We start from the raw sequence: 9,321 nt of genomic DNA, 5'->3' as shown, positions 1-9,321 counted from the left end.
TCTATATATTTTTCATTGTCCAGCTAATTTCTTTCTATTTTTTAGTAGAGACGGGGTCTCACTCTTGCTCAGGCTGGTCTCGAACTCCTGAGCTGAAACGATCCGCCCGCTTCGGCGTCCCAGAGTGCTAGGATTACAGGCGTGAGCCACCGTGCCAGGCCTAACAGCAACTTTTGAGATGGCCATTTTTCTACCCTGTCATCAAATAAAAGATGCTGTTGATCATTTTCATATTGCTAATCTTGTGGGGAAAAACTGTGTTCTGTTTTAATTAGCTTGTCTCCCTCTGTTTTCCTTGAGGTGGCACGTGATTTTGTGTGCTTATTGACACTTGCATTTCCTCTTATGTGCATTGCCCTTTCACCCCCTTCGCCCATTTTTCTATTGGGTAAGCCCAACAATTATACCCATTTCATGGACGGGTAAATGGAGGCTTAGAGAAGGGCTGGTACTTGTCCTGGTCATGCAGCAGGGGGAGCTAGGGCTAGGAGAATGGGTACTTGCTGCTGCTTTGACCCTTGTATCTATAGGGGTGTGTCCACCTCTGTCCCTTTGAACTCTGAAAGCACAGGGACCAGGCCTGCTCCATTCACTGCTATCTCTAGCACCCCGCCAGGCACTGGGGACACAGCAGGGAACAAAACAGAAAGAGAGTCTTGCCCTATGAAGCTTCCTTGAGGGGTGGGTTGTGATAAATCTGTGTTTCTTTTAGTGTAGTGATGGATGAAAGTGAATTTTCAAGTTTGCCAGGAAAAGCCACTGCTTATCAGGCCCTTGGGAATGTTTGCTCCACCCACCTCCATTCCTTCAAGGGGCAACTGAAGCCAGAAAGGGGAAGGGACTTGACTAGGGCCACACAGGCCACTTAGCAGTCAAAGTCATTGACGTAAACACGGCTGACCTTCCTTCCTTTAAGATTTCAGAGCTTACAAGAAATAACAGTGAACACTTATTGAGGTCTTATTACATGCCAGACTTTACTCTCACCACTTTGCGTATACTGACACTTAATCCTCACAACCTCCTGAGATACTAGTATTATGCCCATTTTACGGATGGAGAAATGGAGGCACAGAGAGGTTAAATAATTATCTGAAGCTCATAAGTGGCAAAAACCAGGATTTAAATCCAGGAAGCCTCTCTCCAGAGTTCATGCCCTTAGCCACTGCCCCTACATAGCTTGTTTGCTATATACATTATCTCTAAAAGGATAACACAAGTAACTAGTCTCAGGAAGGGAAGATGGCGAGGCTGTTAACATAATAAATAAATTCTATAGTTTGTTAAAGTTGGTAAGGGCTATGGGGAAAAACTGAGCAAAGGTAAGAGGGAATTGGGTGAGATGGGGAGAAAGGGAGTTTGCAATTTTAAGTAGAGTGATCTGATCGGGAACGGTCTCATTGAGAAGGTGACATTTGAACAGAGACATGCAGGAGGTGGGAGGGCGAGGCTGTGGATATCCTGGGGAAGATCATCCCAGATAGAGCGAACAGCCAGTGCAAAGGCCCTGTTGGCAAAACAGGAAAGAGGCCAGTGTGGCTGGAGTGCTGGGAGTGAGGAGGTGAGATGGATTGATGGTAGGGACCACAACACTGTGGGGACTTTACGGGCCACCGTGAGGATTTTGGTTTTTAGAGTTTACTCTGAGTGAGGTGGGAGTCACAGGAAAATTTTGAGCAGAAGAGGGATTTAGTTGTTTTTTGTGTTTTTTTTTTTTTTTGAGGGGAGGAGGTTAACGGCTCTATTGAAATATAATTCACATACCATAAAATTCACTCCTATAAAGTACACAATTTAATGGTTTTTAGTATATTCACAGAGTTGTGCAAATGTCACCAGGATCACTTTCCATTACCCCCTAAAGAAACGCTGCACCCCTTAGCTGTCATCCCCCAATCTCCCCCAGCCCCTGCCAACCACTAATCTACTGTTGTCTTCTATAGATTTGCCAGTTGTGGACATTTCATATAAATGGAATCACACAATACGTGGCCTTTCATGACTGGCTTCTGTCACTTAGCATGCCATTTTCAGCGTTCATCCATGTTGTAGCATGGATTTCATTGCCAAATAATATTTCATTATCTGGACATACATTTAGTTTGTCCATTCATCAATTGATGGACACTTGTGTTGCTCCCACGTTTTGGCTAATCAGAGCTCAGTGTTGGATGCGTTGAGTTTGAGATACCCGCTAGACAACCAGGTGGAGATATTCAGCAGGCGTTGGCTATTGGATCCTGCAATTCACTGTTGCCTTTCGTTGATCGTTTCTTGAATAATAAAGCCAGAGCCGACTCTCGATCCAGGGTCTCAGTTTCTTTCTCCAAAAAGTGGGGACAATAATACCATCAGGCACTAGGTTGTCATGAGGCTGGGACATAGGGCAGGAACTAACGTTATCCGTAGGGTGGAAAGACGGCTGGGGTGTGCAGCTCTGGAGAGGAGGGGAGGTTATGCTCGCTTCAGGCAGTGTCCGTCTGTCTGTCTGTTTCCCCCACCGCCCCAGCCTGCAGCCGAGGTCGAGGAGAGGAGGAGGGAAGATTGGGTTGTCACCTTGTCTTCCCCCGCTCTAAGCTGGTTTTCCTCCCTGGGGGCTGCCCAGGCCAGAACTGCTGATGGAAACCAGCTGCGGGAGGCGCGGAGGCTCGGCGCGCTCCCAGGCCCCTCCTCGGCGCCGGCAGACCCCGATGGGAAGGGGGAGCGCCTTGGCTCCCCTCCCCCTACCGCAGCCCGGCCTGGGGCCCTGGCACGTCCGGCGCGCCTGATGCTTTCCAGATGTGGGCCCGGTTCCCCTCCCCCATTTGGTCCCGTTGCTCCCGCAGGGGAAGGGGGGAAGGGAGCCAGGGTCTGACACCCCCCTATCAAATCGCTACCAGGGACCCGGGCCGGTGTACCCTCCCGCCTGTCTCGTTTTCCGGTCCAGGCGGTAAAAATCGAATCGGTGTGGGCTGATTGCGGTAGAGACGCTCCTCCCCCCACCTCCATCTCTTCCAAAGGCTCTCGCCTCGGCCGGGACGGTAAAGAGCCGGGAGACCCAAGACACGCCCCTCGGAGCACGCCCCCGCCAGGCCACGCCCCCTAACTGCAGCCAGGACACGCCCCTAGAAGCCCCGCCCCGGCCCCGCCCCTCTGGCCTCCTCCGTCGGGTCCCCAGTGGAAGGCGCCCTCTGTGCGTCTCTTTGTCTCTCTGCCCGCCTCTGTCTCTGTCTCTGTGTCTGTGTTTCTCCGTCCTTGTGTCTGACTCTCTACATTTCGGTCTGTGTGTCCTGTCTCTGTCTCTGTGTTTCTCTCTGCAGTCCTGTCTCCATCTCTGTCTCTCTTAGTCCCCAGGTGTCTCCTCTCTAAATGTCTGTGTCCCTATCTCTCCGAGTCTCTTTGACTCTCCCTGCATCTCTTTCCCGCTCTCTAAATTTCTCTGTGTCCATTTTCCGTCCTCTCCCTCTGGCGCTGAGCTCCCTCTACCCCCATGTTTCCGTCTCCCGCCTGTGCCTTTCTCCGTCCCGGATCTCCGTTTTCATCTCCCGCAGGGCCTGTGGGGGCGCCTCGCCCTCTCTTCCTACCGCCTCCTGCGGCTTTGGCGCGGGCAGGGTGGGCGGCTCGGCGGGCCGCCGGCGCCCCCGTGTGGCCGCAGGGCTTGTCGGGAGAAGCCAGGGGGCTGAGTGTGGGCGCCAGGAGGGGTGTGCTGGAGAGCGGTGGTGTCTGTCTGTGCGTGACACCGGAAGATGGTGTGTGACGCCGGGAGACCGTGTGAGTGTGCGCTGCCCTGAGATGGTGCGTGACTGTGTGTGGCTGTGTGACATTGTGAGATTGTGTGTGACAAGGAGCGATCGAGTGGGACTGCATATGTGAGAAATGACACGTAGATTACTGTGTGTGATACTGTGAGATTGTGGGTGACCCTGTGTGGCAGCGGGAGCGTAAGTGTGATTGGGTGTGACAGAGACACTCTTTGGGGGACTGCATGTGACACTGAGAGACCATATGCGGGAGTGAGAGAGCGTGTGTGATGTGGTCGTGTGTGACAGAGGCCGTGTGTGTGACTGTGTGCGACATGGGGAGGATGTGAGCGCTGAGTGTGTCACACGAGCAGACTGTGTGTGAGAGAGGGCGAGGCTGACGGGCGGGATTCACGGAGAGAGGGTGTGAGTGGCATCGTGAGAGGCATGGGGGGCCCTGGGTGTGACAGACCGTGTGAGAGTGAGACGGTGCCCGTCGGCCCCGCTGTGAGAAACGGTGGGACTTGGCGTGACGCTGAGCTTGCGTGTGATGTGTGCGCCGAGAGGCTATCGCAGTATCGTGACTGTGTGTGCCTGGGTGTGCAGAGCTGGGAGACTGCTGTGTGCGCGTGACTGTGACAGCATGTGATGGTGACAGCCGTGTGTGGTACACACCGTGAGGCCCAGCGAGAGATTATGTACACGGTGGTGCGTGTGTGTGAAACACTGTGAGCGTGAGGGATTCTGCGACACACCGAGCCATCGTGTGCGACTATGATATCTGTGACACCGAGAGCTGGGATGTGTGCATGTGACCAGGACAGTCTCCGTGTGGCTGCGTGCGGAGGGAATGTGTTAGATGTGTGTGACACTGGGACATTGTGCTGGAATATGTGTGACTGTACGTGGGTGTCACTGGCTAGGAGACTGTGTGTTACCAGGAAACACTACAAAACAGTGTGTGACAGTGCTTGGCCGGGAGCTTGCACGGTGACTGCGTGTCACCATGTGAGACACGGAGAAAGTGTACGAGGCTGCGATAGTGTGACACTGAGAGAGAAGTTTAAACTGCACATGAATGTGTGTGACTTTGGAGAGAGTGTGTGTGACACTGCGACAAACTGCTGGTACATTTGACACGCTGAGATAGTTCATCTGACTGGGCAGTCATGGGAGCCGCTACTACGGTGATGGTGTGCCACACCGTGAGTGATCGTGTGTGGCGTTTTGAATGCCCGTGTGACATTGTGAGCACAGCTCGCTCACGACAATGAGTGGCACTATGTGACACAGTGAGACGGTGTGCGTCTGTGTGAGGGACTGCGGCGTGAGTCCGTATGCTATTCTAAGGGGTCCGTCTGTGATGCGGTAACGCTGAGGTGGCGAGTGCGAGCGCGTGTGACAAGGTGAGAGAGCATGTGTGACGGAGAGAGAGGATGCGTGGGACACCCAGGAGGGGTTTGTGTGGCTGTGAAACAAATGCAGCAGGGCACGGGGCACACCTAGAGAGACCGTCGTTTCCTGTGACTGTGAGAGACACAGGGAGGGAGAGAGAGACACAGGGACAGACACAGAGTGAGGACCCAGAGAGACAGCCCCGAGGTGGCGCGGAAGGTGGCAGCGGGAGGAGGCGTGTCCTCGGGGGCCGCGCCCCAGGGGAGGGGGCGGGGCGGGCTGGGGGCGCCCAGACGCTGCCTCCCAGCCTCCGCCACCGCGCGCCATCCCGGCCCTGAGCAGCAACAGGTAGGAGGCTCTGGTCCCGGCCCCAGTAGCTAGTCCCTTTGCCCGCTCCGTGACCACCGTCTGTCGGCCGGGAATGAATGAGTGAGTGAGTGAATGACCTTATTGTCCTGCGTCCCCATCGGCCTGTCTCTCCCTCTGTCCCTCCATTTCCCCCCCTGCCCCTCCTTGCTCCTTCTCGCCCCCAAACCCTCCCTCTCTCTCTCTCCCTGGTCCCTTCTTTCCTCTGTCCCTGTCTCCCCTCCACCCCCCCTCCGCTGTCCCTTTATGTCCTGGGTGCTTCTCTCTCCCTCTGTCACTCTGTGCCTTCCTCTGCCCCTCCATTGTCCCTCTATCTTCTTCCTCCTTCGCTTCACCCCCCATCTCTCCATCTCTGTCTCTATTCCTCAGTCTCTTCGTCTTCCCCATGCCTCAGTCTCTTCCTCTGTCACTTTGTCCCTCTCTCTGCCAGTCCATTTGTCCCTCTCTCCATCCGCTCTGGCCCTCTCCCCGGCCTCTCCCCTGGCTGCTAATGAGCAGAGGAGCCTTTGAGGTGGCCAGGGCTTGGGGGGGCCCTCCCCGAGGGGGGCGGAGGGGGCAGCTGCTGCCAAGGCCCTAATGAGCCCCCTCTGCGCCCCTCCCGCCGTGATGTGAATTCCCAGTTCTCCCTGGAGCCACCGCTAATTGGCTGGGGAGGGGCCCCCTCCTAGCTCATGCTCCATCCCTGGGGGGTGAGGACACCTGGATCCTGATCCAGCACCTGTGGCCCTGTCCTTCCGTCCCTCCCTCCAGCTGTCTCTCAGCCTCCCATCTGTGCGTCCTGTCCCTCCTGCCTCCCCTCTCCCCTCTCTGCTCCTTTCCCCACCTGCCTCCATCTGTGCACCCCTCTGTGCACCCCTCTGGTTCCTCTCCTTGTCCTCTGTCGCCTCCCTCCACCTGCCTCTGGGCACCCCACTCGTGCGCCCTTCTACCCACGCCCGTTACCCGGGTCCACCTCCACCACCCCCACCTCGGGACCCAGACGTGTCCTAACCCACCCCCCCACCGCCCCCACCCGCACCCTCCACGCTCGCCCGGCTTTTAACCCCTTCCCCGCTGCAGCCATGTCCAACAACATGGCCAAGATCGCCGAGGCCCGCAAGACGGTGGAGCAGCTGAAGCTGGAGGTGAACATCGACCGCATGAAGGTGCCGGGTCTGGGCGGGAATAGGGTGGGGGCTTTGGGGCTGGGGTCTGCCCGGGGCTGTGTTCGAGGCCGGGCCCAGAGCCGCCGTGGGAGGATCCCCTTTGGAACTCGGAGGACACCGGGTGGGGATTGGGCAAGGAGCCGGACCTGGCGGCTTGGGGGGACGGGGCCGCGAGGGTAGGGCGGGACCTAGGGGCGGCTTGGAGGGGCGGGGCCACGAGGGCAGGGCGGAGCCTAGGGGCGGCGCTGCGAGGGCAGGGAGGAGCCTTGAGGTCGGGGCGGGGCCTAGAGGCGGCTTGGGGGCGGGGCCGCGAGGGCAGGGCGGGACCGAGGGGCGGCTTGGAGGGGCGGGGCCTCGAGGTCGGGGCGGGGCGGAGACAGCTGAACTTGTGCGCCCTCAGGTGTCGCAAGCAGCCGCGGAGCTCCTGGCTTTCTGCGAGATGCACGCCAAAGACGACCCACTAGTGACGCCGGTACCTGCTGCCGAGAATCCCTTCCGCGACAAGCGCCTCTTTTGTGTGCTGCTCTGAGCCCTCCCTACAGCTTACCCTCCCCTGCCAAAGTATGAATCCAATAAACTTGCTGACTGTGGTGGCGCCTGTGCTTTCGGGGAAACTGAGGCACACAGAGCGTGGGGCCATGGCGCGGGGGGGACCTGAGGCTGTTCCCATTCTTCTGAGTATGTCTGGAGTGGGTGGGTGTGTGCGGACGCGGAGGAGCACAAATCCGCTAAAGCCTCAGAGGAAATGAACGCTCTGGGCGCTCCACGATCCGATCTTGAACTTATTTAATTGTCCCAACAGCCCCAGAAAGCAGCTGACTACGTCATGATACCCATTTTACAGATGAGGAAACTGAGGCAAAGGAAGTCCCTTGCTCAAAGTCACACAGCTAGGACATAAAGGGGTGAATTGGAACTGTGGACTCCAGTGCTCCCTGAACCCCTCAGCTGCCTCTCTCTTCTCCACCCTCCTGGGTTGGAGGCTCTCAGGACCCCCATGACCATCCCCTGAGTGATTCCTTTCTTTTGTATCCAGCTACCCCTTACCACAGGCCCACTTGTTCTCAAGCACTGAACTTTTCCCTGTTCCTTCCTTCCTTCCTTCATCCTTCCCCACACTCCCTGAGAACCTATTCTGTGACCAGCCTCGTGCTGGGCAACGCTGGGGGCGTGGCTGTGACAGAGACAGGCCCCGTCCTGGTCTCAGAGTCTAGTGGAAGAGACAGATCTGTTCCCAAATGATGATGACCCAGAGTAGGCAGTGCTGGGGTGGGTGGGGGAGCTCAGAGGGAACTCCTGACTCAGCTTAAGGGTCAGGGAGGGCTTCCTGGGGGAGGGGACATCTGAGCTGGGAGGGACATGGTAGAAATGAAACTCCAGGCCATGGAGAAGACAGAAATGTGGCTAGAGGAAGGGAGAGGATACAAACTAATGAGTACATTCCTTCATTCGACTAAATAGATGTATATTTTGTTCTGGAGACACGGAGGTGGCCGTGACAGCCCTGGCTCCTGCCCTCTCTTTCCCAGTTTGCACACTGGAGGCCCACAGGACATACAAAGCTTGCAGTATTTTATTGGCGCTCTACTTTTGACCTCTGTCATGCTTAACGATGTTCTTGACTTGGTTGCCAAATTGAAAAATAGAGATAGTTCACATGAAAGTGCATTATTTCCGGCTTCTCTGGAATTATAAGTTCTGGTGACCCACAGGGTGACAACAGGCTGTGAGGCAGGGCCTGGGCTTTCCAGTTCACCAGAGTCCCCACTATACCCCATGGTCTCCTGGTTAAGCAAGCTAGAGGGCCAGTTGCCATTTATCACGGAGCCTGTGGCGGGGGCTTCTTATAGAGGAATAGAAAGTGCAATGTTCTGCCTCTGTTGAAAATGGGGGACATGCAGACTGGGCGAGCTGCGAGTTTGGATTGTTATTTTACCTGGCTGGCCTGAGGGCACCTCCTCCCCTCCCCTCCCCTGAGCCTGATACTCTCGACCCCTCGACCTGGCTGGAGGTGGCTTGCTGGGCTCCCCTCCCCAGAGGGGCCGTACAGGAGTCTGGCAAGTGCTCCATTATCCACATTGGATTAGGGTCCCCTGGGCCCCAACTCTGAGCTTCCTGCAGGATTGAGGCAGGACCAGCTGTAATTACATCTCCCTCCTGCCTCCCACCTCCCTGCTGTCTCCGGCCTGGTTGCATCATGTCTGTGGGAGCCCCGGGGGAACCGGGGGACAGGAGCGAGCCAAGGATGAACCGGGTGTGGAGGAGGAGCGGGGAGAATGCTGCGAGGGAAGGAGCTAGGATTCCAGAATGCATAGACCCAGCATCCTTGCAGTCAGAACCTGAGATGCGAAGGACTCTGGGATCCGGGACCTCTGAGGGCAGGAATTCTGGAATCTTTCGACCCTGCAGAGGGGCCTGGCCCCTCTATGTGACTAGGATTCCAGAGCTCAGTACCGCATAAGTATAAGGACTTAACGAGCCCGGACTGTCGGGATTTAGACCCTTCCAGCCCTGGAGTCTCGGAGGTGTGCGGTGCAAACCCTTCCTCTTTCACTTTGCTACCCTTGGGGGACAGAAACTGTGGAGGAGCAAGCGGGGCTGGCAGAATGGGACCTGGGTGGGGCGCAGGGAGGGCTGATGCAGAGGGGACCAGGAGCAGTTGTCTGCCTGGAGGGCGGTGGGGGGAGAGTGGGAAA

This window comes from Propithecus coquereli, unplaced genomic scaffold, assembly GCF_000956105.1.
Source record: "Propithecus coquereli isolate 6110/MARCELLA unplaced genomic scaffold, Pcoq_1.0 Scaffold42, whole genome shotgun sequence".
Taxonomy (NCBI): Eukaryota; Metazoa; Chordata; class Mammalia; order Primates; family Indriidae; genus Propithecus; species Propithecus coquereli.
Note: the sequence above shows the minus strand (reverse complement) of the source record.